General features: G+C 42.7%; 1 long non-coding RNA gene across 4 annotated transcripts in view; it reads left to right on the forward strand.

The window, feature by feature from the left end:
- The window catches only part of LOC102552207 (uncharacterized), an 18,417-nt gene extending 10,415 nt beyond the window's left edge, over positions 1-8,002 (forward strand). Inside the window, exons 3-4 of one of the 4 annotated variants that reach the window (XR_015636087.1) lie at positions 670-755; positions 7,813-7,994. This is a non-coding gene — a long non-coding RNA (uncharacterized LOC102552207). Of the gene's footprint in view, positions 1-669; positions 756-7,216 lie in introns of all 4 variants that reach the window. The other 3 variants (XR_015636088.1, XR_015636086.1, XR_015636089.1) reach the window with 3 other exon arrangements.
- The last annotated feature ends 509 nt before the right edge of the window (positions 8,003-8,511 follow it).

Here is an 8,511-nt window from a genome sequence, read left to right on the forward strand (position 1 = left end):
CAGAGCCAGGAGGGTGAGTGGAAAGGGTCATTGATGAGACATTTAGGTGCACGTCAGACGGCTTCATAGGAGGAATTTGGGGAAGATAAAAACCTTTCGGCTGTTTTGGACCACCTTCCTTCTGCAGAGCAAGTAGAAACTCCCTGGAATAAGAGTTACATCTGGAGTTCTACCCAAGGGCTCCTGCTGCCTCCAGACACGAGGACACACTGAGATGTGACCTCCTTAGTTATGGGTCTAATGGCAATGAGAAGTATTTGGGGTGGGTTAAACATTATACGTATTATTTTATGTGTGTGAGTATTTTGCTTGCATGTATGTTTATGCATTGTTAGTGTGCCTGGTACTCAGAGTCTTTTTTTTTCTTTTTTTCTTTTTCCGAGCTGGGGACCGAACCCAGGGCCTTGCGATTGCTAGGCAAGCGCTCTACCACTGAGCTAAATCCCCAACCCTGGTACTCAGAGTCTTGAAGAGGGTACCCGATCCTTTAGAATTGACTGAGGTTACTGACAGTTTTGAGTTGCCATGTTGGTGTTGGGGAATTGAACCTGGGTCTTCTGGAAGAACAGCCAGTGCTTGTAACCACTGAGTAGCACCTCCCCTTAACATTTTATTTATTTACTTATTTTATGAATATTTGTGAATGCCTTCATGTTTGTCTATGCACAGGTGCCTGGTGCCTTCCAGGTACAGACAGTTCTGAGCTGTCATGTGGGTCCTGGGACTCGATCAAACCTTGGAACTCTGGGAGAGCGGTCAGTATCACCTCTAAGCCATCTACAGTTTCCCCAAAACTTAAATATGCTTTCAGACTCTCTTTTCTATTTGTTTCTTTTCTATTTGTTTCTCTTTTCTCTTTTTCCCCCCCAGTACCACACTACTAACAGAACTTACAGGAAGTTTTGGTATCTAGAAGGGAGCAGCCTGCCTGCCTGAAGGAAATTTCTTTTCTAAAAATGATTCATCGCTCCGATGTTCTTCCTTATGATTTATTCTCATCCATATATCTTTGCTGTTAACCACAGAACCAACAACCAAAACCCAAACCGATAAGATTACAATCAGGGTCTCATTGATTTTATCAATTAGTTCAGAGGAAGGCTTCGGGTATTTTAAACAGCAAACTTTTTAGAGACTCGATAGGTCTTTTTCATTTTTGTTAAGACAAATATCATTTTTTTTTAAAGATTTATTTATTTATTATATAATAGTACACAGAAGCTGTCTTCAGACACACCAGAAGAGGGCATCAGATCTCATTACAGGTGCACCATGTGGTTGCTGGGATTTGAACTCAGGACCTCTGGAAGAGCAGTCAGTTCTCTTAACCACTGAGCCATCTCTCCAGCCCATCATTATTTTATATACAAAACATATTCCCACAAGAATTGTGTGTTTTGTGATTTACTCAAGATTGCTTTCCCTTTAAAGCTGATTTTCTGGAAAGGATGTGTTCTCATTGTATTTTCAACTGGCTATTCCTCCCTACCAGAATCCATTTATTTGTATGTACTTTGCTAGCACTTTTTGGTCTTATTTTTCTTTTCCTTCCTTCCTTCCTTCCTTCCTTCCTTCCTTCCTTCCTTCCCTCCCTCCCTCCCTCCCTTCCTTCCTTCTTTCCATTCTTTTTGAGACAGGTTCTCATGTAGCTTAGGCTGGCTTCAAACTCACTCAGTGGGTGAAGATGACTTCGAACTTTCTGCTTCTACCTTTCTGTGCTAAGATGACAGATTGTGCCTCCATGATCTTTTTGTTTTGTTTTGTTTTTAATGTGGTCCTGGGGGTTGAACTCAGTTTACCCAGCTATAGTCCCTGCTTATCCATAACTTCCTGAAACACCACAGTGAACCTTTCCCAGGAGCCTCCTGGTCCCGGCCTGCTCCTGGTATCCCCCCATATGATCCTGAGCCTGCATGGTACAGCATATACTCTCTTTTCTTGAGAGCTGAAAGCATCTTCTCATTGCCAATCACTTTTTGGCTTGTCGTCTCACTGTAATTGAATACAAGCAAAATCCAAGGTACATGAAGAAACACATTTATTTAGTTGGTTCTTTGGTGAGAAACCTAAAGCTGTCAGAGGAGCATTAGGTGAAGTAGACACTGGATAGAGGCTTAGAAGCTGAGGATCCAGTAGGAATGCAGGGATAAATACTGGATGAAAATCAGCCCTGGCATAATCCTCTTCTCTATTTGTGATCAGTTGGGAAACTGATAATTAGCTCAGGATAAAGCTAGGAATACAAGCTGCCAAGGCCTTTGTCGCACTTCCCTTCTCAGAGAAGAGACGTCTTTTATGCCAGAAGGTGTTCACTGAGCAATTAGTGTCTAAGGCCAAAAGAGCCAGGGCTAGAATTCGGTGCAGATAAACAACAAATGGAAGTAGGAGAAGTTGTAAACTGTGTTATATTTGGATCTTGAAGGGACCCTCAACTTCCCAAAGACCTGTGTGTTAAAGCCTAGGATGATATTGCTGGGAGGTGTTCAAATCTTACAGAGAGCCGGACCCAGTGAGATATCTTTAGATCATTGAGAGAGAGAGAGAGAGAGAGAGAGAGAGAGAGAGAGAGAGAGAGAGAGAGAGAGAGAGAGAGTGTTGTATCCTCCAGAAAGAGGCAGTGGTACCCTAGGCTTCTTCTCTTCTGGTCACAGAATGAGTAGTTTTGCTTCTCTGCTCATCCTGCCATATAATATGTGCTGCTTCACCCGAGCCGAACCACAGCCATCGTGGACTGGACCCCGCAGAACTGTGAGCCAAAACAAACCTTTCTCTTTATAATTTTTCTCAGGTTTTTTTTTTTTCTCCTTTATACTGACAGTAAGCTACTATGGTCCTTCCCAAACAAAACAACACAGAATGCAAGTTAACATACAGATGGCTAAATTTCAGCCCCGGAACACCTGATTCTGAGGCTAGAAGAGAACCCTCAGAGGAAGGTTCAGGGAAGAAAAAAGATTGAAGGTAGCTCCCGAAACATGGAAGAGTGGAAGGCAATTGGGTATTTCTCTAGCGAAGAGTGTCTTGAGAAAATGAAGAGAAGGTGAATTACACTTTGAAACAAGGCTTAAGTCACTCTGGATAAAGCAGAAATAAGGTGGAGTTATAAGCTGTTCACTATATCAAGAGCGATGATAGCCCAGGGAGGTAAAGGATGGTCGATACGGTCTTCAGTGTGTCACGGGCACCAAGGGAATCATTTTCCAGCCATAAAGGTGCAATCTTTGTACAGAAATTCAGTTTTAGCAGGTCTTAGATGGTTTGCCCAAAGTAATACAACTCTAGAGTAGAAAGCACTCTTTCTTTTAGAGTCTGCTAACCTCTAGGGGGCCATCATGAATAATGTAGGCACCAACATCATCTTTGGATGCCCACAAACCAGTCTTAGTTTTTTGAGACTGGGACTCCCTACATAGCCATGTTGTCCTAGAACTCCTTGTGTAGACCAGACTCCCAAAACTCTCAAACTCACAGATACCCACCTGCCTCTGCTTCCCAGAGGTTGGGATTAAAGACGTGCACCACCACACCTGGCTCCGCGTGCTTTTCATTAGAGTGGGAAACCAGAAAACACTCAAAGCACTGGCATTTAAAACGAGAGCTTAAGATTTCCAAAGCATAGAACAGCAATTTGGGGGCTTGGTTTTACAGCATTTTTTTTTCTCTTATATGTAGAGACTTTTTTTTTTTTTATTAACTTGAGTATTTCTTATACACATTTCAAGTGTTATTCCCTTTCCCGGTTTCCGGGCAAACATCCCCCGCCCCCCTCCCCTTCCTTATGGGTGTTCCCCTCCCAACCCTCCCCCCATTGCCGCCCTCCCCCCATAGTCTAGTTCACTGGGGGTTCAGTCTTAGCAGGACCCAGGGCTTCCCCTTCCACTGGTGCTCTTACTAGGATATTCATTGCTACCTATGGGGTCAGAGTCCAGGGTCAGTCCATGTATAGTCTTTAGGTAGTGGCTTAGTCCCTGGAAGCTCTGGTTGCTTGGCATTGTTGTACATATGGGGTCTCGAGCCCCTTCAAGCTCTTCCAGTTCTTTCTCTGATTCCTTCAACGGGGGTCCTATTCTCAGTTCAGTGGTTTGCTGCTGGCATTCGCCTCTGTATTTGCTGTACTCTGGCTGTGTCTCTCAGGAGCAATCTACATCCGCTCCTGTCGGTCTGCACTTCTTTGCTTCATCCATCTTGTCTAATTGGGTGGCTCTATATGTATGGGCCACATGTGGGGCAGGCTCTGAATGGGTGTTCCTTCAGTCTCTGTTTTAATCTTTGCCTCTCCCTTCCCTGCCAAGGGTATTCTTTTTCCTCATTTAAAGAAGGAGTGAAGCATTCACCTTTTGATCATCCGTCTTGAGTTTCGTTTGTTCTAGGGATCTAGGGTAATTCAAGCATTTGGGCTAATAGCCACTTATCAATGAGTGCATACCATGTATGTCTTTCTGTGATTGGGTTAGTTCACTCAGGATGATATTTTCCAGTTCCAACCATTTGCCTACGAATTTCATAAACTCGTTGTTTTTGATAGCTGAGTAATATTCCATTGTGTAGATGTACCACATTTTCTGTATCCATTCCTCTGTTGAAGGGCATCTGGGTTCTTTCCAGTTTCTGGCTATTATAAATAAGGCTGCAATGAACATAGTGGAGCACGTGTCTCTTTTACATGTTGAGGCATCTTTTGGGTATATGCCCAAGAGAGGTATAGCTGGATCCTCAGGCAGTTCAATGTCCAATTTTCTGAGGAACCTCCAGACTGATTTCCAGAATGGTTGTACCAGTCTGCAACCCCACCAACAATGGAGGAGTGTTCCTCTTTTTCCACATCCTCGCCAGCATCTGCTGTCACCTGAGTTTTTGATCTTAGCCATTCTCACTGGTGTGAGGTGAAATCTCAGGGTTGTTTTGATTTGCATTTCCCTTATGACTAAAGATGTTGAACATTTCTTTAGGTGTTTCTCAGCCATTTGGCATTCCTCAGCTGTGAATTCTTTGTTTAGCTCTGAACCCCATTTTTTAATAGGGTTATTTGTTTCCCTGCGGTCTAACTTCTTGAGTTCTTTGTATATTTTGGATATAAGGCCTCTATCTGTTGTAGGATTGGTAAAGATCTTTTCCCAATCTGTTGGTTGCCGTTTTGTCTTAACCACAGTGTCCTTTGCCTTACAGAAGCTTTGCAGTTTTATGAGATCCCATTTGTCGATTCTTGATCTTAGAGCGTAAGCCATTGGTGTTTTGTTTAGGAAATTTTTTCCAGTGCCCATGTGTTCCAGATGCTTCCCTAGTTTTCCTTCTATTAGTTTGAGTGTATCTGGTTTGATGTGGAGGTCCTTGATCCTCTTGTACTTAAGCTTTGTACAGGGTGATAAGCATGGATCGATCTGCATTCTTCTACATGTTGACCTCCAGTTGAACCAGCACCATTTGCTGAAAATGCTATCTTTTTTCCATTGGATGGTTTTGGCTCCTTTGTCAAAAATCAAGTGACCATAGGTGTGTGGGTTCATTTCTGGGTCTTCAATTCTATTCCATTGGTCTATCTGTCTGTCTCTGTACCAATACCATGCAGTTTTTATCACTATTGCTCTGTAATACTGTTTACAGCATTTTTAATACTAATGAGAATGTAGAAAGCAGTAGAGGGAGTGAGGAGGAGGTGGAGAATGAGGAAGGACAGGGAGGGGAGAGGAAAAGGAACTATGGGGTGCTTTGAACGGAAATGGCCCCTATGGGCTCACAGGGAGAGGCACTATAGGAGATGTGGCCTTGTTGGAGTGGGTGTGGCCTTGTTGGAGTGGGTGTGGCCTTGTTGGAGTGGGTGTGGCCTTGTTGGTGTGGATGTGGCTTGGTTGGAGGAAGTGTGTCACCGGGGAAGTGTTTTGAGGTCTCAGATGCTCAACCCAGGCCCAGTGTGGGCTTGTCTTCCTGCTGCCTGCTGACCCAGATGTAGAACTCTGCTACCTCTCCAGCACCTGTCTGCCTGAGGGCCTCGATGCTTCCTGCCATAAAGATAATAAACTAAACCTTTGAACGTAAGACAGCTGGGGCTTTCCTTTATTAGAGTTGCTGTGGTCATGGCGTCATTCCACAGCAATAGGACGCTGACTAAGGCAGATGAGAAAGAGGAAAGGGGTTAGAAATAAAAGAAATACCTAGGGAAGAAAGATCTGCAGTGTGGACTGAGCAGTGAGGAGCCTGCTGGGTAGAGGGGCTTGAACTCCTCTGGGTTTTCTTGGGAAAAAGGAGGGAAAAGGAGTCAGCTCTGTTCCATTTAGAACTCCATGGAATTGGCAGTTTTGAGAAGCAGCTTTTATTTTCCTTCTTTACCATTTGTTTTTGGTAATCAGTGAATTTTCTTATGGGGTTGTGACTACCTCCACCTTTGACACAATTATGTATATCTGAAGATTTAGTAATTTTTATTAGATTATATGAATATAATCTGTATTTTGCTTTGGTAAACTTAAAATCTGATCTACTTTTATTATTATTATTATTATTATTATTATCATTATTATTATTATTAACTATCCCAAGCCCAGGTTGGTATCAGTCTTATAGTCAAGGAGGGCTTTGAATGTGTGATCTTCCTACCTCTACCTCCTTTCTGGGATTACAGTCGTGTGCAATGAGTCATTTTATGCAGCATTGGAGACGAGACCCAGGGGAAGGCAAACACTCATGCTAGGCAAACACTCTCCCAACTAAGCTTATTTATCTCAAAAACTCATCTGTGAATGGTACATTTCACAATGCTTTAGAGATTTCACCTGAAGACAGTGTTTTAAGAAAATAAATTTGTTTTTTCAGTTTCTTTAGCACAAGATAGAAAAAAACACAAGGTGTAAAAAAATAGCATGCAAATGTTCACTTCAGAAAATATAGATGTGCTGTTTATTAAGGAGCTCTGAATAAAACGCCTGGCTCTTACTTGTCAGAGGAAGGGAACAAGACCTAGTGGTCAAGGAGGAAGGCAATTACATCCGGCTTGAGGCTTATGCTGTTGGATAGTATTATCTCTTGTAGTCCCCGAGGATGGTATTGTCTTCACACAAGACGGAATCAAGAACAGACACGCTTTGCTCCTTACCCAGGAGGAGGGCTAATATTACGGTTAGAAGTTATACATTTGATGGTGGCAGCTGGAAATGGGTCATGCTCTATATATCTAAGTCATAAGCCAAAGAATATAATATTTAGTAGCCTTTCTGCTTGACAGCGCCTATGCCAGTCCAATCATGAAGTCTTCTGTTGAAGTGAAACCACTAACAGGATAGTATCCCCAGGATTACGTGATGACTACATGACGGCTTTTTAACTTCTCATAACACTCAACTTTGGGAATCGAACTTTGTAGGTAGAAACTGGCAGAATAGAAGAACCAAGAGGAAACAACACTGACTATGGACAAGGTGTGTTGCTGCCATGTAAAGCAACCACATGTACATCACATTGTTGCTGAGAAAGGGGGTTCTTTGTTCTGAAAGTGTCTTCAACAGTGAAAGTCAAGGAGATGTGTTTTCCTGGGACACAGTGAACTCAGTCTGTTCCTCTATATTGAAAGGTCTCAGGACAGAGCCTGCAGAGCTCAGGTCCATCTTCTGTCACAGGTTGCCTTGTTGGTCTTCACATTTTTCCTCTCAGTTGATCACCTCAGCTTGTTCTGATGGGCTGGGACAGGCTCAGATTGTTTTGTGGATACACTTGTCTGTGTTAGGTCAAGGATTATGTTATTTAATTCCTTTGAAATTTCTACTTGTTTACACAAAAATACATGCTAAGTGGGTCGTTTTAATGGATGTTGTTTTCTTGCAGCACTGAGAACCGTATCAAGGCCTTGCACATGTTTACTTTCTAACTGGTCTGATGGTTCTACCACACGGTGCACAGAACCGCGAACTGGGAGGCAAGTGACCCAGACTTGAATCCTGTTTTGTACTTGTTAAGACCGTGAACTTGAATAAAACTCTGATCTTTTACCTTCCTCATATCCACCCAGAATATAGTGAGTAACCCCTCCTCTTTATTGGGTCAATTTAAGGATTCATCGAAAATGTAAACTACCCTTTGTGAGCTGTAACTGCTATAGAAATGTAATACATATGACCTTAAGGTGTTTACCCACTTGCCACTTTTACAATGAACTTCCCCATTCTTCCCCTGGGTCAGACTTGGCATCAGGAGAAAGCCAAAGCAGTGTGATTAGGGACCTAGGTGGACCTGCCTCTGCTGTGTCACCACCCTGTTCTGCATAGGACCTACTTGCAGAGTCTTGGCTGTTTTCTTCAATACAGATTTTTATGACAGGCTTTGAGAGATCTGTACGGTAAAGGACATAGAGTATTGACCTCTCCTAGCTATGTCTTTTGAATATATTTAGTTTTTCAGAGAATTGTGTTAGATACTAAAGAATCAGAAATTATTGGTTATAATTTTTTTTAAGCTTCAGTCTGGTGAAGGAGATAGAACATACACACACACACACACACACACACACACACACAGTAGACAGAC

This window comes from Rattus norvegicus, chromosome 13 (assembly GCF_021556685.1).
Source record: "Rattus norvegicus strain SHRSP/BbbUtx chromosome 13, alternate assembly SHRSP_T2T, whole genome shotgun sequence".
In the NCBI taxonomy this organism is placed as follows: Eukaryota; Metazoa; Chordata; class Mammalia; order Rodentia; family Muridae; genus Rattus; species Rattus norvegicus.